Source organism: Cryptomeria japonica, chromosome 7 (assembly GCF_030272615.1).
Source record: "Cryptomeria japonica chromosome 7, Sugi_1.0, whole genome shotgun sequence".
NCBI classification, from domain to species: Eukaryota; Viridiplantae; Streptophyta; class Pinopsida; order Cupressales; family Cupressaceae; genus Cryptomeria; species Cryptomeria japonica.
Genome location: NC_081411.1, coordinates 534910174 through 534933577, shown reverse-complemented (window position 1 = coordinate 534933577; position 23404 = coordinate 534910174).

Sequence of the window (23404 nt, the reverse complement as noted above, 5' to 3'; positions counted from 1 at the left end):
TTTATAAACAGAGATAGGGATATGGGATGAAGCTGCGGACCTAGAATTAGTAGTAAAATGTTGAGACGATGTTGTTCTTCCAATTTGAGCAAAAGTTGATAGGACGATGGCGCCCGGCGTGCACACGGTCCTCCGAAAAATCTGCGAAACGAAGGTGGATCTGTTCATCTCTGCACAAGGATTCCAGATCTTCAATTACAGCTGCGTACCTGCAACCTACACACAGAAAAGAGAGGATGATTGGGGGGTTAGGGATTAGGGGTTTGCCTTTAGGTCAAACCCCAATTTTGGAATTAACCAAGAAATAAGAATGCTGTAAATGTAAATGTTTGTAATGTAAACAAGTACTGATACCTTGTTGTAAGAATGTTTGTATTCTTACATGCGAAGGTGTAATGTATGTAGTATGTTGTATGTTGTATGTGATCTCCTCTTCAATGGTTGAATCCTTGTCTTGAATGCAACACTTAGCCTTGGATGGAGACTTAGAATGCTCAATTGCTTGAAGGAATGCTTGAATGCTTGAATGTTTGAATGTCGCTTTCGCCTTTTGCTCACATATGTCCTCCTTTTTCCTTCCTTTCTAGGAGAGGAAAAGTAGTTTATATACTTGTCAATTAGGGCTGATAGACTGATTTTCCCGACCTTAGGCTGACCTAGAAACAATATTTTCCAATTTATAAACTTAAAGACCTGATGCCCAAAAGGAGACCGGGCCCAAAATAGGGCCAGGGACCAGGGCGCTGGACGCCATGGTCCTGGGGGACCAGGGCACTGGGCACCCTAGTCCTAAAGGACCAGGGTGCTGGGCACCATGGTCCCACCTCCCGGGACAGCAGGGTGCAAGGTGGGATCAGGCTAGGGTGCAGAAAAATGCAGTTTTTCGTGTCACAAGCAGGTTTCGCGGTCTCCATTCAAGTTCAACGTTGCGCCGCCATCGTGAAGACCCAAATGCAGTCAAAATTGCAAGTGTCACAATTTTAGGATGCTACATTTAGCCCCCACTTAGCGGGATTATAAGCGTATGCTCATACTTCCGGTAAAGTACAAGGAAACAACATTGAAAAACTTTCACCATGTCAAGGAGGCAAGATACACCAAGCCCCCAGTGGACTAAGGATCTTATGAATTCGATTGACAAAGTAAAAGGGAAGATCACGAGGGAGAACCATGACTATCAGTAGTAGGGCTCCCTCACTATGAGTCATGCAAGAAAGATATCAAAAAAATTTCAAGGCAAAGCTAAATTTGTCAAGAAATTTTCAAGTATCTTGAAAAGATATGAACGAGATGTATGCCCCCCTACGTTAAAGCGATTGCACATGCCTCACCGGGGGTGATTTCTTTAAGGTAGTGATACATATAAGAAATGAGAAAGGAGCACGTTATCACAAGGATTTAGCCCCCAAGTGTGAGATAAGCCCAAGGATAATAGACACAAAACACAAAGCACAAGGTGACTTCACTTTCCTCAGGGTCAGTATGCTGTATGATAATTCATGTCTATCATATGTATGTATGCATAGCTGTTCTTCATTCCCCAATCAAGGAAGGACACCTAGAAGAAGGGAACACATGTGTCTTTTGAGTCAACATGAGAGAGACCAAAAGAGATCTCAATGCTTTGCATCATCCTCAAGTAGACAACACTAAGGACAACAAATAGAAGAATGAGAATAACACATAGAAGAAGTAACAAAAGAGATCAAGAGAGGAGGAGAGAGTCTGCTATGCTAATGAACTAGTCTAGCATGTCATCTACCCCCCGATCTTGCTGATCAATATTTTGGGAAGGTAGGAAACATGCTAGAGGAGGAACATCCAACATAGCAAATGGAGCTATCACAAGATCCAAACAAGGGCTATGTTCATGTTCCAAGCCACGTTGTTCTTGTCTAGGAGCTAGGATAAGTGCTTTAGAAAATTCGTTAGATAAATGGTTATCAACATCAACATATTCATATTCACTATCAGAAGCAAGAAGAGTAACATTTTCATAATGAATAACATTTTCATCTATATCATCATCAAGATATATAAAAATAGGATCTTTAACTCACACAGGATCAAGACCATCATACATCTTATATTTAGGAGATTTTGGCTCAATTTTCGGCCGAGGAGAAAATGGAACAATACTGGCTGAAGGTGTTTTTGGGGATTGCAAAGTTTGAGAAGTAGCTACCTGAGCTCTAAGACGACGCTTTCATCGGTGTTCACGTGCAAAATGATTTCGTCTAGTCTTAGTAGGAAGCTGAGGAGATTGAGGAGGAGGAATGTTCTCATCCTTATCACTTGGGTGTTTAGGTTGTGGTCTCTTAGGTTGAATAATAGGAGAAGAGGAAGGTCTCTTCTCTCCATAAGAGGAAGGAGGAGGAACTGCTCCATACAAAGGAGGAATATTTGGTTTAGGAAGGAGACCAAGTCCATCATGACAAGGAGGTATAGGTCTACTTTTAGGAATTTTATTAGATATAGGCATAGTCACATTCATAGGGATGGGTTGGGAATCTTCTTGAGGAAAGACATTAGTTTTATCTTTCAAAGGAAGAACTTCCTTCTCAAGAACGATAGGAATATCAAGTTTGGGTGTTCTAGGTTCACTTAGAGATAGGATCATATCTTTTTTCCACTTCTGATAAGATTTAAAAAGATGATCACTTCGCGGAGGAAGAGATTGGAATTGTTTAGGCCAAAAGTAATCAATAGGAACGCTAGAAGTTCTTTCAGCTGATTTAAAGAGACTATGATTGACAGTAACAACTTCACCATTATGGGGAAATTTCAAGCACTTATGAATAGGAGAAGCAATAACTTTCATGGAAGATAGCCAAGGATAGCCTAGCTTCATACGAAATTGTTCGGATGATGGAATAATAGCAAAGCTCACATTAAGGGATTTGTTATGGACCTCAATAGGTAATGTAATAGAACCAATTGCAGGAGAAGAAAATGCATCAAATAATTTCACAACCACATTTGTTTCGTCATAGATTACTTGATTCAATTGCAAAGTAAAAAGAAATTCTTCAGTAATGACATTAACCATGCAAGAAGGATCAATAAGCACTCCACGGCAAGGTGTATTCTTGACTTTTGCAACTATATATAAAGGACCATCAGGTGCCTTGATAGTTTCACTGGAATCAAATGTGATGGAAGGTTCTTTAGGGATTTTCTGCTATTCCACAAAGTTAATCACATTCGGAGTCATAGACACAAGTTCATCAGGTGAGACAGAGAAGTCAGTAGTATCAATCGCATTAGAGGTATGAGAAGGTAATGGATCAGTGAAAACCTTAAGATTTTGGTTAGGAGGAGCTACAGATGTGCTACCTTTATCATTCATACCAGAAACAAAGATAGTATTATTATCAATCAAATCTTGAATTTTACCCTTTAAAGCAAAACATTTCTCAGTATCATAACCAGGATGACGATGAAATTGACAAAAAGATTTGTTATCAAAATAGGGTGAGTTAATCTTTGCAGGATCTATTTGCCTTATAGGAGGGAGAGTAAGCACATTTTGTTCCAATAACTTATTCATAATACTATGCAATGATTCATTCAAAGGAGTAAACTTTCTTTCTTTCTTAAAAAACTTAGAAATAGGAGGCACACCTGATGCTGCATTCACATTGTTGTTGATGATGTTTTCATTGAACTTAATGGACTCTCTGTTTGGTTTAAACTTCCCAAATGGTTGTTGACTACTATCACCCTTATCACTCAGAGCCATAGGATTTGCTTGTTCCATTTGACTCACAGTTAGTTGATAATTGTGAAGAGTTGCCCACAACTGTTGGAAAGAAGTAAACTCAGAAAACATAAGTTTTTCTCTAATATCTTTTTGTAAATTAGAAATAAAGATTCTTTGAATATCATTGTCAGGTACTAGAAAAGAAATTTGAGCCTACAAATGCTTATATCTACCAATGAAATCAGTCACTCTTTCTTTAACACCTTGTTTACAATGCATTAAATCAATCAAAGTAACTTTAGGACTTATATTGTTTTGAAATTGTTGCATAAAAGCATTTGCAAGTTGTTCGAAAGAAGAAATAGAATAAGAAGGCAATGAGCAATACCATTGTAGGGCTTTATCTCTTAATGTTCTAGTAAACAGTTTTGCAAGCAACCTTTGGTCATAAGCAAAATCGATACATATTGTTTGAAAGGTCTTAACATGTGTTAGAGGATCACCCTTACCATTATAAAGCTCCAAATGTGGGATTTCAACATGTTTAGGGGGGATAGCTCGAACAATGTCAAGAGAAAGTGGGCTCGCAACATCAAATGTGGGCACACTAGTCTTAGATTGATTCATAGAGGCAATTTGTTGCTCTAAAGAAGAGACAGTTTGTGCAAGATTGTTAATGGTCACTTCAGTCGAAGAGTTCATATTAGACGTGTTAGATTGTGATGGAGGTATTATGTTACTGAAAGAAGGTATTGATTGAGAGTAAGGTGGTGGGACACTATGATAGTTAGTCATAGGAGATGATTGGAAAGGAGGAACACTACAAGGAGGAATGGAATGGTTAAATGAATTGCCCCCTTGTGTCATGTTTATTTGTGGAGATATAATAGGAACACTCAGTGAAGGAATGAATGAAGGAATCGGATTGAATGAAGGAAGAGTGTTGATTGAAGAAGAAGGATTTCCCCCATGACTGGTGATCATAGGTGGAATGTCTTGTATTGAAGTAGTCATTATGTTTGATGTAAAAGTAGGTATACTAGCAATAGGAGTTGTCAAAGGAATAGAATGATTAACTTGAGTAGGAGGTTGTGTATAACCTAAAGTTTCAGCAAAACTCTTCATAGGAATCACATTCGAATCCACAATGTGTGCAATACCATGCAAAATATCAATTCCATTCTTATCACTTTGAACCATACATTTTAGACCCTGAATTAAGGGAAGAGCTTGACTATCGGGGTATTCTTGAGACATTCATTCTCGAAAATCATCAAATTGGTTATCCAATTTTGAAAGTTGTTCTACAGAAACCTCATGGAGAGATTCTTCATCATTAAGAGGATTAGAGGAATTACCCATGTCCTCGTTAAAAAGGCCATTCAAATTAGGTTCCATCTCCTTAGTAATTACACCTTGGAAAGACTTAATTCTAAGGCTTCGTCTAATGGGAATAGTGTAAGTAGGGCTTATTGTTGTAAAACTCATGCACTAAAGAGAGAGAGAAGATTTTGAATTTTAGAGCTAGCAAATTTCAATAAAATCAGCCAATCTCCTAGATTTAAGCTGTTAAATACAATCAGGACAATTTCCCGAAATTTCAGAAAAAATGTCTGGGACCGTGGTGAATAGAGTGCACACGGTCCTGGCAACTTTTTTCAAAATTTCCAGGGATGAAAGTTATGATGATTTTAAAGCTAATCTGAAAAAATTGAGTGATTTTACGATCTGTAGATAGACCAAATTAAAGGTGCAATCTCAAAATTGAACCCTACCAAGATTGTTGAAAAATGTAAAATTTGAATTTTGAAAAAGAGAGGGAATCTGGAGTTTTGAATTTTATGATTTTAGAGGGAATGCTGAAAGCAATGTAGGCTTTGAAATTTAAAAGTTGACTCAATTTCATGCAAAATTCAAATTTGAAAGCGGAAATCAGAGTTATTGCAATTAAACACTTAATTTCAAAAGTCACAAACTGCAAAAATTTGAACAAAGCATTGAAATTTTGAATGAATGCCAACACACTTTTCAGATTTAGGACAATAAGAAACACAATTTTAACAAAAATTTCAATTTCAACAATTTTTTGAATGATTATAAGCCTTTATCCAAGCAATCACTAGACCAACTTTGACTTTAATTTTGAAAGTGTTAGAATTGATAAAATGAGCCAAGATTCTGGATTTTAGTAGAAAAATACAGTAAGATCTAGCTCCCGAGATTTCAAAAAAAATGTCAGGGATGATGGCGCTCGAGGTGTACACGGTCCTCGCAACTTTTTTCCAAATTTTTAGGGATGAGAGATATTGTGATTTTATTGCGGAATCCAAAGTTACAGCCGAGTTGAATCAAGAAGGTTTTGACATTTAACCACTTAATTTTCAGAATTAAAGCACAAATATGAATTGACAATTTGCAATAGAAGGGTAGAGCTAAAACAAGCATTAACAATTAAACATTCCACAAGTTTAATTACTAAAAAGAAAATTTTAGGGTTTTTATGCAATTAACCTCTAAAATTTGCAAAAGATCAAACATGGAAATGTAATTAAGGAAACAAAATTTTCAGATCTAACCATGAATAATCAGAATTAGGATGTTCACGTCGGGTTCACCAAAATGTAAAGTAGAAAAATTGAACCCTAGTAGTTCTCCCCTCCCCAACTCCAAGGAGAGAGAAGGGAGGTCACTAGGGTTGATGGTTTTCACTTAGGAGGAGACTTTACATTCAAAAGAGGGATTGAAACCCACAAGATCTAATCCCACACAATGTAGGATTGGATTCTAAATGAGTTTCAAGGGTTAAGACATCAAGGATACCCTCTTTTGTAAAGAAATGTAGATAGAATGATTGAACTAGGAATGCATGTAAAGTAGGAAAGATTCATTTATAAATAGAGATAGGGATATGGGATGAAGCTACGGACCTGGAATTAGCAGTAAAATGTCGAGACGATGTTGTTCTTCCAATTTGAGTGAAAGTTGACTGGATGATGGCACCCAGCGTGCACACGGTCCTCCGAAAAATCCGTGAAACGAAGGTGGATCTGTTCGTCTCTGCACAAGGATTCCAAATCTTCAATTATAGTCGCGTACCTGCAACCTACACACAGAAAAGAGAGGATGATTGGGGGGTTAGGGATTAGGGGTTTGCCTTTAGGTCAAACCCTAGTTTTGGAATTAACCAAAAATGAGAATGTTGTAAATGTAAATGTTTGTAATGTAAACAAGTACTGATACCTTGTTGTAAGAATGTTTGTATTCTTACATGCGAAGGTGTAATGTATGTAATATGTTGTATGTTGTATGTGATCTCCTCTTCAATGGTTGAATCCTTGTCTTGAATGCAACACTTAACCTTGAATGGAGACTTAGAATGCTCAATTGCTTGAAGGAATGCTTGAATGCTTGAATGTTTGAATGTCGCTTCCGCCTTTTGCTCACATATGTCCTCCTTTTTCCTTCCTTTCTAGGAGAGGAAAAGTAGTTTATATACTTGTCAATTAGAGGTAATAGACTGATTTTCCTGACCTTAGGCTGACCTAGAAACAATATTTTCCAATTTGCAAACTTAAAGACCCGATGCCCAAAAGGAGACCGGGCCCAAAATAGGGCCAGGGACCAGGGCGCTGGGCGCCATGGTCCTAGGGGACCAGGGCACTGGGCGCCCTAGTCCTGAAGGACCAGGGTGCTGGGTGCCATGGTCCCACCTCCCGGGACACCAGGGTGCAAGGAGGGATCAGGCTAGGGTGCAGAAAAATGCAGTTTTTGGTGTCACAAGTAGGTTTTGGGGTCTCCATTCAAGTTCAACGTTGCGCCGCCATCGTGAAGACCCAAATGTAGTCGAAATTGCAAGTGTCACAATTTTAGGATGCTACACTTATCACTAACATTGTATATCATCAAATCTAAGAAAGTAAGATACATAGGTTAATCAATAATAAGACACCTTACCTGGATCTCCCTCTCGCCAGTAGGGATCATGGAAAGTGACTGCCTAAGATTGGGACCCGCTAGGCTCTCCATGCTCATACTGTATTTGTACAATAGGTGTGGGCCAAGGGGGACTAGGATCAGGACCCCTTATAGGGTCCTTCTCTGCCTACAATGGAAGAATCGATGGATGTAGGGCTATGGTATCCTCCCTAGAGTGATGAGGAACAAAATTTGACTCATCCTCCTCCTCAATCTCCTCCTCATCCTCATCCTCCTCATCCTCGTACTCCTCATCCTCATCTTCCTCCTCATCATATCTACCGTGATCTCCCTCTCTAGTGTTAGGATCATCTCCGTCCCCACCTACCTCCACTCTCCTCTGTCATCATCTTGATCATCTGAGCCCTCCTTGGATGTATCAGATCCCTCTGTGTCCCATGACTGTCTCCATGGACTAGGGTTCCCTCCAAGGAAATTTATTGGGAAGATGCCTCTAGGGTATGTCCTACCCCACCATGTGATGTACTGCTGGTGCATTCCTGAATCATCTCTATAGTCTATCTCTATGTCCTGATCTGACCCATCTCAATTTATGATGTCAATCCCATCACTGGTAGGCCTAGGAATGGCTCCTAGCCTCAGCATCACACATGAGTGTCATATGTAGACAAGAACATCAGGAGGAACACATTGCTCGAACTTGAAATGCCACCAAACTTGATTGAAGTAGAAGGGAATGACTATGTGGTTGTATTGCCCCTCTAGTAGATAGTTCCTCTGCATGTTGAACATTTGTCTGTGTATCCCTACCCACATATACATCCTGAGGTAGGGTCTCCATATGACTCTTCCTACTATCAATCTATCTAGGCTCAACCTCTAATGGAGGAGATCACTGAAATGCCACTCACAAGTAAGTCGATAAGAAAATACCCTAGGCTACTCTAGGACTAAGTCTATAGGGGCTCCAACCGGCCTAGTATAGGTAATATTCTTGAACATCCCCACCTATAGTAGCATGCATGTCATCAAGTTGCATCCCTGTCTAAACACATACTCCCCAAGGTCATGATAGATATGTGCAAGCATGCTTTGATCCCAGGAGTATACCCTCCTATGTCTCTCCATCGCTCAAATGGTGTAGATGAGTCCTCCATGCATATGTGTGTCATGCCAATTAGGGCACATGACTAATGCAATGGTTGCAATCATGAGTCACCTCACTAATGGAACCTCTTTTTTTGGGTGTAGGAGCTAGCTGACCATGATACGACCCCTCATCTTGCTGAGTATCACTCTCCCCATAGCATATAGCTTCTCTCTCTTTTAATCCTCCTCTGTCCAGTCGGCTCGATATCTAATGGTCTCTCCCCTAATGGGAAGGCACAAAATGTGGTATACATCCCCAAGGGTGAGCATCATCTCCCCCATAGATAGCAAGAATGTCGAGGTGTCTGCATCCCACCTCTCCATTAGTGGCATCAACATCGCAAAATGAAATCCAATGGCTGAAATGGTCATCACATCCCACAAGCCCACTGCATGTAGCAACTCTATCTCTCTCTCCTACTATTAGCCTTGGGATCTTCTCTCAAAGGCTCTAGAAGGTGATATCGATGGTATTCTCACAGATGTATGGCAGTGTCTACAAAATGTAGAATAATCTATCATCAACAATTGATCAATCATCATTATCATCTAATCAATGCAATCATTTTATAATTCTTATGTTCATCACTTGATCTTGTGTCATTGTTGGTTGCCCTGAATGGGGACTAGGGTGCCTTGAGTGGACTAGGGTGCTCTACTGGGACCATGGTGCCCAGATGGGATGAGGACACCCTAGGAGGACCAGGGCACTCCCTTGGGACCATGGTGCCCTAGGACCCCTAGGTGCCCGAAGAGGGAGCTCCAACCTAGACTTGGTGATGACATCATCATTCCTAAAAACTATGAAAGCATGAAAATGTAAAATGGAGTCAATGAAAGGTCAACTCACCTTGTTGAGTGGTCCGTCAGTGAGTACGAACTAGCGTAAGATCTCCATCCTCGTAGGTTGCTAAGGTCAACGTCGGGGCATGATGGCTTGTATGTGGGCTTCTCTGTAGTGAATAGTACTGAAAAGTTAAAAAGTGACAAATGAAGGTGTCACTTTCATATTTATGTGTTATGCACTTTTCGACTTTATGTTTTTAAGTTAAAACCCTAATTTATGCACTTTTTCTTTAATCTATCATACCTTGAGCTATAAATCTCCAATTCTCACACTGTTAGTGGCATTGGAATCATGAGTTCTCCCTCTCACATTGAATTAGTTCCATAACATGCTTGGATGAGAAATCAAGCCTTGTTGTGAACTTCCTTCATCAAAATCTATCACAATTCGCTGTGCAAAACATGATACCCTATTTCACCTTATTAATAAGAAAGTTGAAATACGGGGCATATAGCTACCCGCGAATTTCATCACCTTCCTTAGTAAGCATTAGGTGATTTTTTGATCTAGCATGTGGTTTTGTAGGATTTGGTTACCTAACTATGTACTGCAGATATCATCTGGGGCATCATGCGACAACTTATAGATATATCCTTTTTCAAATTATGTTTACTTTTATATACTTTAGCTTGCATATGCATGTAGTGTCATATGACCACTAAAGTGGGGGATAAATGTAGTGTCATAAATTATGCACCCTTTCTAGGGTGGTACAATTTCATACTTAGGTTAGCACCCACCTTAGTGTGTCTTGCATCTTGCATTTATAATTCCCCTTTAACCATTTAATTAAATTAATTTAAGTATATCTAAGGTCATGTTTCATCACTTTACATGTTATAAAGTTGGGCCCTTTACCCTAAGCGTGCCCCTTTTCATTTTCTTCCTCCAATGAATCATTTAATTATAAACCCTAATTATGTCTTATTTTGACCATTTGGGCCTGATTTAGCGTATCAAAACATCTCAAAATCTGCTATAACTTTGGGATGTGCTCTAATATTATCATATCTAACAGCCCCAAAAATTTCATGAAAAGCTGGTTGGACTGTGGTGGGAATGCACATGGTGTGTGACTTTTCCCCTGAAATTTTGGGAGCACAATCCTATGATATAATAATGATTAACCCCAAAATATCAACAGGAAATTCAAATCCTAGGTCATCCTAAACATTAAATTAAGATCTAGAGTTTCATACTTAAGAGCTCTCTTTATTCATTTGAAGGGGTCTTCTTCTAAGAATCTAAGAACAAATTTTTGGAGCATTAGAGCCTTCTTTGTAGTGAAAGAGTAGATCTTTGAATTCTTCAACAACATTCAACATTCACCCATCAAGATTCATCAAGCATCATTTTATCAATTGGGGGCTTTTGAAGATGTAGATGAATAATAGGAGATCACCGACTGACGATTGGCTTGTACCTCTCCCTTGGAGTTGGGTATGGTTTCATGTTATTTTTATGTCTTTGCATAAGCTTAATTTTGATTCATATTCATGCTTTATATCACTTTGCATTGTGGATTTAGAGTATTTACTTTGTCAATTATAAGCAATTAGGGTTTACTCTTTAGGGTTCCTCTAGGTTGTTTACTTTCATCTTAGGATCTTGCACACACTTTTTTAGTACATTATCGGCTATTCATGGAGGTTGAAATCAATAATAGGGGGGTTTGACTAAGGAGAAACCTTATATAGCCACCCCAGACCCTCTTTTTCAACTTCAGGTATAGGTTTAGATTTGAGCATCGCTGGAAGTTTTAAGACTGAAAGAGCACACAGGGACAGTTCTAGGTTGTAGATCTTGGCAAAAATCCTAAGGACAGGGGAATGGCACCCTAGTTATGCCTAGGATAGTGGTGTGGTGCCATGGTCCTACCCTCTATCAGTAGGATTTGGCAGATCAACACTTTGCAGGCTCCAGAATCCCTCCTATTAGTTGCAATTCCCGAAGTACAGAATCGGGACAGTGGCATGGCACCCTGGTCCCAAAATATTCTATTTAGATTTCAGACACAAGTGCAACTCTATTTTTTCCTTCTTATGTATACTTTTCAATTGTGTATAAGTTGTTCTTTGATCTACATTCTAAGATTAGGGTTTGCTTGCTTATTTTCATTCTAGGTTAGATTGCATTTTGCATCATTCCTCTCTCTCATTTATAGAAAAGGAATAGAAAACTTAAGAGGTAATCCATGACTCTCTCTTTCTCATAAGATGTAGCCAACATGCGTTACCTCCCTAGGCTCTTTCATGTTCCATGAGTGTGTATGAGAGTGGGATTAGCATTTCCATACATAGTCTCACTTTTTCCCCTATAAAAGAAGTTACCAGCTAAGAGTAGAGATCAAAGGACAAGATGAGTCTAGCCAATCTCAAATGCAAAAGAAAATTGTGTGAGTTACAATACATCAATTGTAACAAGGTTCTTAAATTGTATTCAATTTTAATCATTATAATCTCTATGTGGGTGCTCGAAGTAGGGGTTGGTGCCTAAAAATCCAGGGGTTGGTGATCCTTTGGTTTGTTGCACATAAATGTTGTAATCAGTGATTTACATATGAGGTTGGATTGGACCAATGGAATGCAGCAACATTTCTCATAGAGGTTTTCCCCCACCATGGGTTTTCCTTGTATATCTTGTGTTATGAGTTTGTCTTGTGTGTGTGTCGAAATGTGCTTAATAGCTCTACTCATAGTTTCTTGACTTTTGTTATTAATGTTTTAATCATTTAGAAAGTGCAAGTTTTTGAATACCATTGATTCACCCCCCTCTCAGTGGTCCATTTGTGGTCATCAAAGATCTAATGAGATAAGGACAATGTTGCTATAACTCATCTATGATAATGGGATTATGATCTAAAATGCTTCTAAAATGCTTGATATCTAAAATGATTGACATTCTTATGAGAGAGACAATTAGGGACAAAATATAGATAGAGCTAACTATGATAGACACAAACCTAGATAATGAGAGCACCTTGATAATGAGAGGATGAGTACTATTTATAGAGGAAATGGGTAATTGGATGGCTGAGATGGGTATGAGGAGGGTTTGATCCTCAATCCATGTTTGCAACTTCTACCAATGCAATGGTGAAAAGTGGCATCATGAGAAGGCTTGAGAGGAGAGGGACAAAGCATTAAATCCTGAAGAGACATGATGGTTACCTTGGATGATTGGGTTAAGGGATAAGTCTCTAACCTGGGGTCAAAAGTTTAGTTATCTTGTTGGAAGAGAAAAAGGATTTTAATGATATGTAAGTATTAAATTCTCTTAGGAGACTTTGACAATTAACTTGTTGAAGGAAAAGTCTTTTAATGATTTTTAAGAGATTTAATTATTTTTTAGAGGTGACTCCTTCCTAATCTTTAGTTTAGGAATGCACAAGCTCTTAGAAGTGGATTAGGCTAATTTAGAAGGGTTTAGAAGAGAATTAGTGAGCAAGTGGGCATTTGAGGAAAATGCAAGTGGGTGAGGATAAATAGGATTTTAAATAAATAATAATCTATTTAAATGTGCATGTGAATTTGGATTTATTTAAATAAATCTTTAATTTATTTAAATGAGAAGGGGGGTACAATTAATTAAATAAATTGGCTTATTTATTTAACTAATAGTTAGAATACAACTAGTGAATTGAATTAAATAAATTATTAAATTCATTTAATTAAATAGAAGAGTATAAGGTAAGTCAATTAATTAAATATGAATTTACTTAATAGAGGAATGTTAGTAAAATAATTAAATAAATATTAAAATATCTATTTAATCAGGTGGACAAATTTATGTGTCTACACTACTCATACCCTCTTGAAATCTACATTTTGAACCCATGTTATTGCCTTTGTCCCATTATAAATCTTGATTGATAGGACCAGAATGCCTTGGTCCCCCTAGTCCTACCTCAAGACCAAGGTGCCACGACCACCCTGGTCCTCCCAATTTGGATTGAAAATAGGACCTTACAACGATCACTTGATGTGGGTTGTAAATTTGGCTCCATGTCTCCCTAATCCAAAAATTAAAAAAATTAATGCTTGATTATGTATAAAAGGAAGCCTACCCCCCTCATTTAGTAACCTCAATTAAGACCTGATGCAGGAACATCCCTGGTCGATTAACAATCTTGCATCAACCAAAAAAATTTCCTTTCTTGTGTTAGGTCCTAGGAAGGACAACTGAGAGGGGGGGGCTGAATAAGTTGTGAATCAGTTGTCAATAATTGTAATCCAAATGCAAGTTATTCCAATTTAACCTTAATGTTGGTAAACCAAACTTAAGTGTTGGTAAAATAGATTAATAGATATAGCAGTATCGGTATAACTTAATGCATGAAACATAAAGAGAAACAACATCCATAATACATAACATAGAGATTTTGACATGGAAACTCGGTAAGGGAAAAACCATGGTGGGAAACCTTACCCACAATCAGATGATACTACTGTAGATAGTATGTTTATACAAATGGGGTCTGCACATGTAGAAAGGCCAACTGCCTAGAGCTCACTGCTCAATCACAAAATAGGAGTCACACTGACTACACAATTAGATGGTTAAATCCAATGATAATGTACTACTCAAAATAGAATCTCCAATGTTGGATTCAATACCGGTTAAGCTCTAAACATGAGTGTTAAAAACACCTTCATAGCCTTCCTTGAACCTTCAAATAATGTCTGTGTGATAAGTGCAAGCTTCTACTTATTTTTTCTCTTCAATATCCACACTCACTCATGATATGACGATCTTCAATATGATCTTACAATCATATATAAAAAACCTAAGACCAAATGAATAGGTCGACTCACTAAAGATATTACATTTAAATTAATTACAAATAAGTCTTGATGTGATACAACATGTCGGCTCAATACATTTACCACAATATCAAATCGATAAACAATCTCCATGTCGTGTCATGCTGATATGGAGTAGTGGTCCATAACATAGACCTATCTATTAGTAAAGGAAAATCTATCAACCCGATTAGACCAATAAGAAAAACACCAAAACCAAACTTCCAATCTTTGTATTCGACATAATCAAATGTTCTCCAGATGATAACAAGTCATCATAGCTATCGGTGAACAATATAAGTTGCTGGTGAACACATATAGGTGACTATGCATAAGTCACTAACCATACTAGTGAACACAATGTAAACCTCCAAGAAGACAAGTGTTGACATCAATGACAAAACCAATGCAACACATGAAAGAGTCATCCATAATACCAACATTTTGTTTAGTTCTTTGTGCAGTTTCAGTATTCTTACTAGTATGTACCAGTAGTTATTTGTTCTTCATGGGAGATCTTGTTTATAGTTTCTTGGTGGTTTCATGTGGTTAATTCCATATTTATAGCTCATTTGGGTTCTTCTCCGGTCAATTATCACTTCCGGTTGGTTGTTTCTAGGTTTTCGGGATAGTTCTTGTGCTTATCGATTGTTTTTCATTAATTGCTGGCATGATTATTGGCATGTGGATCCATCTTGGGTCTTGTCTGATGTTCTTTGGCATGTGGCTGACCTTCCCACTGAACCACATCACTTGGTTGTTATTTTCTAGAAATATTTCTTAAATCTTAGAGCCAACCTAATTACACATTTCATTTTCTTGCATTGGTGAGTGTAATCTTTTGAGGTCGACCCAGATATGTTCCAGTGGGTATAAATATGATGTTATGTAATAATTTATAGGGGCATAGGAAGTAGAACCGATAATAAGGATTGAGATTCACATGTTGTGATTTAGTTGATTCTTAGAGTCTCGGTTGGATTGTATCTGGCTTGAAGCCTGCATGTAACCGGTTAACTGCTAGATGTCCTCTGATGATAATATGATGATTGGCAAATGATTGCTAGAAGTTATGTGGTTGTAATATGATTTGTTTATGTGAATTTGTTATGTTTTCTTACTTCTTTCATTGTGTCTCTCTTGCTTCATAAGTCAGTTGACTCTTTTGAGGGTTTTTACCGGTTATGGACCGACTGGTAGAAGAATCATTTGCAAACATTGAGGCATTCCTTGAGGTGGACAGAGTGCTGATTAGAGGCAGGCTGTGTGTGTGTTCAATAGATCACCGAGGAGAGGCAATTTAAATTGATAGTTAGATCATCGAGTTGAGGAAGTTCTCCAAAGTGGAAGGAGGGATGTCACCGAGGAGAACAAACCCCTAGAGGGTAGAATAGATGATGGAAGACTATAAGAAAGAAGTGAGGAATAAATATGGAATGCTTTGACCAGTTTTCCAAGAAACCTTGATTCTGAGGATGAATATGAGGAAGTCAGTGAAGAGATTGAGGAAGCTAAAGGAATAGAAGATGAGAGAGAGAAGATTCTTGAGATCAGTAGCACAAGAAAGTAAAATGCATAAAGTTGAGGTTTCTATCTTTTTCGGAACGCTGAACCCGGAGGATCTGATCGATTGGATTAGAGAGTTGGAGGACCACTTTGAGTTTGAGGATGTCAAGGACCTATAGATATTTTGGTTGGCATAGACCAAATTAAAAGGTAATGTTGCCTTGTGTTGGAAAGAGTTGCAGAAAGATAGAGTGGAGAATGGTGAATTGAAGATCACCCAGGGGAGAGAAATGGTTGCAAGGTTGAAGGCCAAGTTCATACTAGGAGACTATGAACTGAAGTTGTTCAAGAAGTTGCAAAACCTGAAATAGAGAAACATGACTATGAAAGAAATATACTAAGGAATTCAACAAGGTGGTAATTAAATCTAGACATAGAGAGATTGACAGAGAAAAGGTGGTTAGGTACATCAATGGACTTGATTTTAACATTAAAGATGAGATGCATATGTTGAAGGTTTCAATAGTTGAAGAAGCTTACTAGTATGCTTTGAAGGTTGAGAAGAAGGTGAGAAGAAGACAATTGAATAAGGGATAGGAGAAATTCAAGATGAATGATAGTATGAAGAAATCAGTTGAAGAAGAGGAGGAAAAACCTAAGCGGAGTAAAGAACCAGAGTAGAAGACACCGAGGAAAGATAGAAGCAATACCGGTAGAGAATTTCTTGGCATATGTTTCAAGTCTAGAGAAATTGGACATAGATCCTATGAATGTAAGTAAGGAATGGAAAGAAGTTGTGTGGCAAGTGAAGAACTGGATGGTACCAGATCTGACTATGCACCGGAGCAAGGAGAATCCCTTATATTCAGAAGAAAGGATACCAGATCTACTTAGAGGAGGAGCCTTTTTCAGATGGTATGCAAATCAGGTGGTAAGTGTTGCAAGGTCAGTGTAGATAGTGGAAGTACTCATAATTTATTATCTGAGCAGATGGTTGAGAAGCTTGGGTTGAAGAGGCTTGAGCACCCTTGTCCTTATGAGGTAAGTTGGTTACAAGATGATCAGAAGATAGAGATAAAGGAGCAGTGCTGGGTAAGTTTCAATATTGGGCATTTTAGAGATGAAGTTTTATGTGATATTGTGTCAATGAATGTTTGTCATGTCTTGTTGGGAAAACCTTGGCATTATAATATAGGAGCTATTTATGACTATAGAAGAAACCTAGTTACTATTGAAAAGGATGGGCAAAATTTCACATTGATTTCTTTAAAGGAGAAAGAGAAGGAGGTGAATAATCTGAGTCTTGAGAAAAGTTGCAGGAAACCGGTGGTAGAGGTTATACCAAAAGGTTTGAAGGAACAGGTCGTAGAGGTTATACCAGAAGGTTTGATAGAATTGGTTATAGAGGTTATACCAAAGGTTTTGAAGAAAGATCTGATAGAACCAGTTGTAGAGATTATACTGGAGGGTGACATGAGTTGGCAGAAAGATCTAATAGATGGGTTTGATGGACAAATGGAACTGAATGATAGGGAGATGATGGTAGCAAACCAGATAAGGTATTGTGGAAAAACCAAATCAAAATTGTAGAAATAAAGGAAATGTGCAGATTTGAAGCAAAGAAAGAGAAACAAAGAGAGTCATAGGTTAGAGAAGTTGGTTGAAGCACCGAGAGAGATAAAGAAAAGATTGGTAGATAAAGAAGATGTTTGGATCATAAATGAGTAGGGGATCTTCATTCTAAATCTTATTAGATGTTCATGAGTTGCCTCTCATGGAACACCTTTTTCTACCTAGGTTGTCTGACGCAGGAGCATCCCCAGTCGATGAGCAATCTTGCATCAACCAAAAACATTTCTTTTCTTGCTTAGTTCCTTGTGCAATTTTAGTATTCTTACCAGTATGTACTGGTAGTTGCTTGTTCTTCATGGCAAATCTTGTTTGCAATTTCCTAGCGGTTTCATGTGGTTGATTCCACATTTCTAGTTCATTTGGGTTCTTCTTTGGTTAGTTATCACTTCGAGTTGGTTGTTTCTGGGTGCCTATGACAGTTCTTGTGCTTACCGATTGATTTTCCTTCATTATTAATGTGATTCTTGGCATGTGGATCCATCTTGGGTCTTGTCCAATGTTCTTTGGCATGTGGCTAACCTTCTTGCTTAACCACATCACTTGGTTGTTATTTTTTGGAAATATTTCTTAAATCTTAGGGTCGACCTAATTATAGGTTTCATTTTCTTGTCGTGGTGAATGTAATCTTTTGAGGCTGACCCGAATATGTTCCAGTGTGTATAAATATGATGTTATGTAATCATTTTTAGGGGCAGAGGAATTAGAACTGAGAATAAGGATTGAGATTTGCATGTTGTGATCTGGTTGATTCTTAGAGTCCCAGTTGGATTATATCTAGCTTGAAACCTGCATGTAACTGGTTAACTACTCGATGTTATTTGATGATAATATGATGATTTCCAAATGATTGCCAAAAGTTTTAAGACTGTAATCTAATCTGTTTATGTGAATTTGTTATGTTTTTTTTTACTGCTTTTGTTTTGTCTCTCTTGTTGCATAAGTTGGTTGACTCTTTTGAGGGTTTTTACTGGTTATGGTGGTCCTCCCAATTTGGATTGAAAATAGGACCTCACAACAATCACTTTATGTGGGTTGTAAATATGGCTTTATGTCTCCCTAATTCAAAAAAATTAAAAATTTTATGCACGATTATTTATAAAAGGAAGCCTGCCCCCCTCATTTAGTATCCTCAATTAAGATCCCAATCACACTTTAGAAAAATCTATGTGCCCAAGAAATCAAGAACTCATGATCAACCTTCTATGAAGACATTAAAATTTACATTCTAAACTTTTGCATGAGGATTCAAGAAACCTTCATCAAGGTATCAATTTTAAGAATTTTCAGATTAGATCTAGCCATTCCCTCAAAAAAAAAGCACTCCATTTCAATTATCATTTCAATTTCAAGGTTGATTCCTCAACCGAGATTTGACTTAAGGCAAACCCTTATCAGCCAAACCTATTTCCTTCTTTCTATGTATATGGAATTGTCTTAGGAGCTACACAAAACAATCATAGAAAAGTGGATGATGACAACTATACTTAGATTTGGAAAGTGCAAAAAATAGAGAACTCAGATGACTAACTCCTCATAGTACTAAGAATTTATAACAACCTTCTAATAGTGGATTTTGTGTGTCATCCTGATCTAAAAAACATCAAGTCTATCTACCGCTAATATTTGGAGTGCCAGGGTGACCTACTCCCCTTAGGCTTGACAATTCAACCCAAAATTTCCATCGTAGGTTTTGATCTATTTTTCCTCCTAATGTCTTGGTTTATAGCTCTAGATGGTATCACAAACATTTTTTTATTGTTGTTTTATGTCAATTTCTCATTGTTTTTCCTAGATGTAGAATTGCAATTCAACCCTGATACAAATTCAGTTTTCAACTCGAACAAGGGAGGAAAGAAATAAACTAATATATATTCAATCCTTTTAGAATTTTATCAATCAAGTTCAATTCCCTTCCCTTAAAGTTTTGGTGATCCCATTAAAATAAGTGGCTTTATCAGCCCAAATGTTGAAACCCTAATTTTTAACATAAAACATTTTGGTGAACCCATCAAGCTCATGCTTATTTCTAATTGTTTATGTTCACATTTGATTTTTTAGGCATTTAATTCAATTGACCTTTTCTTCATTGTGATTATAATACATCAATTTAAAGGTTAAATTGACAAAACCCTAGATATTATGATAAAATTGATTTATGGGTTGCATAATTTTCAAACTACATGCTTAGATCTATTTTTATTACATATCATTTTCATAATTAGAAGCATCTCATGTTCAGATTCATAATTAACATTACTTATTTCAATATTTAATCAATCATTTTATAAAAAATCACATTATTTAATCACACATATAGCTTTCATTATAAAAAAAATGTATTTTAAATATTTTCATTCAATATTTCCCTCTATATGCATGAGTTTTGTTACCCTTAGTCCTACATCTAATATTCCAGTGAGAAGAAGTTATTAAATTAGGGATTCTCAAATTTTAAATACCAAGGACATGGAACTCAAGTTAAAATAACTTAAATTCCATGTGAACATTGTTACTTCCTCTAATCCAGCACATAACTGACCTAATATCATATATCTTGATTCACCTCAAACTTCTCATAATGAAGATAATGACTAACTAACTAGGGTTACAGTGCTCAATAGGGGAAGCTTGACATGGAATTTGGCAATATTAGATAATGGATGGGCTAGGAACTATAGTACGCCTCCTCGATCAACCTCTTTTGTATGTTTTTAGTTACTTCAGTGACTATTCTGTGGAACATTATTGTATTTTGATTTGGATATTATGCGATGTTATTTCATGCTTTATCTAGATTTATGGTGTATGATTTTATGCAGTATTTCAGTGCTTATGATTAATGTTATTTTATGGATCATTATCATGGACAGACACTTTTTCCTTCTATTGCGATGTGTTATTTATATGTTGCGTGTTTGTAAGTGTATTGGGATGCGAGGGGATGATTTTCCTTCACTCACTCCGGTGAGATAGGGAACGTCATGATTATCCTTCATTAGTGTGTTTACCGTGTCTGTATATATATATTGGTCTATATGCATGTGTGGTTCTTTGGTGCAGGACACTATAGGTACTAATACCGGGAAGCTACGAGGTATTGAATCCACCTAGTTTTGTAGGTCTAAGCATGCCTTATATATCCGATGGGAGTGGAGGAGATAGTTGTTGTACCCTATCTTGACCGTAATTATGCTCGTGTGAGTGTTGCCAGTCAGTTGTGTTTCCCTTTCTGGCTGTTATGCGTATCATGGTGCCTTGGTTTGGTCATTTGAGAGTCATCATTTGATCTATTTTGGTTTTGCATGTTTTCGTTATTTAAATGGTTATTTAATTTAAATGGATGATGCTATCTTATATTGGTGTAATCATTTAATTAATATGCTTTGTGGTTATTGTTTATTTAAATTAATGATTGCTAGATTAAATGGTTAAAATGGCTTAATTTATTGTGTAAAGTTGCATTGATATTTTTGTGAAATAAATAAATTGTCTAGCCATTTAATAAGGTAAAATGCTTATGCTGAAAGAAAGTAATTTGGAAAAAGAAATTAATAAAAGCTTGCCTTTTTTCTTTCCTTTTGACTTTTGCTTTTTCATTTTAATTGTTGGAAAGAATTATTATTTTTTTTGGAAAAGAAATAAATTTGATTGCCATTTAGTTTTAAAATATTTAAATTTGATTGGATGAAAAACTTTAACCTAGAAGCTTGGGTTAAAAGATATTTTTTGGGCATCCATTCAAAAAAAAAAATTCACGGCAAGAGAAGAAGAGGATTTTTGGAGAGAAAATTCTAGAAAAACTTCCTAGAGGAGCTAGAAATTTGTCCTAGTTGCAAGACTAAATTTTCTTAATTCCTTTTTCTTCCTAATTGCTTCAAGGTTGGAGGTTCCCTTCTTGTTTTGGATTTGTTTTGTAATTTTCAGTTTGCTTCCTGTGAATGGAAATTTGTTCAATCTTCCTATAGATGTTTGTGGAATGATTGAAATGAAAGAATTAGTGTTTACTACTGCTAGTTTTGTGAAATCTATATCATATGGTTGCATTCAGGAAAGAAATGGCTCATTTCTCTATCTATTGTGTGTTTTGTTCTTGGAAATCAATTTATTGATTTACCTCTTCTTTGAGAAGAAAGAATTTTAGATTGGGCTTGGTGGGTGCATCCTTTTTTATTTTTTTTTATGATTTGGTTAGTCATTATTTCCAGTATGTTTATTTCACCATTTACCTTGCTGGTAAACTCTTCCTTGAAATTTTGGAAATTGGCACTGTATGTGTGAGCCCGTGAAATAACTTTGGAAATGTAGTATTACCTGTTCGAAGAGGCAAGTGTCACTGGTTTGAAGAGGTAAGTGTCACCGGTTCAAAGAGGTAAATTACTTGTTCGAAGAGGTAAGTGTCACCGGTTCGAAGAGGTAAATTACCTATTCGAAGAGGTAAGTGTCATCGATTCGAAGAGGTAAATTACCTATTCGAAGAGGTAAGTGTTACCGGTTCGAAGAAGTAAATTACCTATTCGAAGAGGTAAGTGTTACTTCTTCCTGTTTGAAGAGGTAAATTACCTATTCCTATTTGAAGAGGTAAATTACCTGTTCCTATTTGAAGAGGTAAATTACCTGTTCCTGTTTGAAGAGGTAAGTATTGCATGTTCCTGTTTGAAGAGGTAAGTATTACTTGTTCCTGTTTGAAGAGGTAAGTGTTACCTATTCCTGTTCGAAGAGGTAAGTGTTACTGCTGTTCTCAAATTATGATCCCCTTCTTATCCCCTTTGATGAGAAAGAATAACTCTTTATGTGAATGGAGAAATCAAGAAACAAGAACCTTAGAGCAACATATGACAAGGTTTTAATAACCTTCTACAGTTCAAAATTATCCAAAGTTCAGGTGGGTATATCTTATGTGAATACTTTCACACTTTTAAACAAAATCCACAATAACAATTGTCCAAAAACCAGTGATCTTATCGCCTTAAACAAAAAATTAAAAAAATATAGGAAAACATAGGCTCATTTTTAGTGTTGATCCTCAAGAGATTTAGAAAAGAAAACATTAATAGATACCAGTCCCTTATACAGGCTACATTGTCATCTATTTTAAACAAGAACTTCAGAATTAAACATATCCATGCATCACAATCACTTTGGCTTCTACCAACTCCATACATGCCTGACATGTATAAGAATTCTCCCTTGTTATACTAAATAGTGTTCATCAAATTCAAATTTCCCAACAAATAACCTATAGATAAAGATATTTATCGCGTATTTAATTCCCCTCCTGAAGAAGAAAGCTAAGTAACATATCTATAAAGATTGCATTACAATCCCCGTTCAATTTAAATAACCCTAAATTACCTGAATGAAACCAGTAAAATATTCAAAAGCATACTAGAAGACAACACAAATTTTAGGCTCAAAGTTAATGGTCTATATATTTATATTCAATTTGGAAAATCTTACAAATCTTAGATAGTTTTTTGTGAAATAGTAGAGAAAACGCAGATAAATTTCTATAGAGTTTCTTTACAAATTCTTGTAATCCCTTTTTCCTCTGTCCTGGTATCCATTTATAACATTATGGATGCATAAAAGCTTCAGACATCACTAAGGAAAATTAGTTACAACCATAGCTTCTTTCAAGAAGCAGTTACAAGTCTTTTTCTATCTCAACAGCCTTTTCAGTTGGTAACTCTTCTGCAACATCTTCTAACTGTCTCGGAGCTTCTTCCAACTGTTCTCGAGCATCTTCCTTCTGTCCCACATAACTATCCTTCCATTCCTGAAAAACATCATCACTTGGCAAAGCAAAGCTAACAACCTTTTGTTTCATCT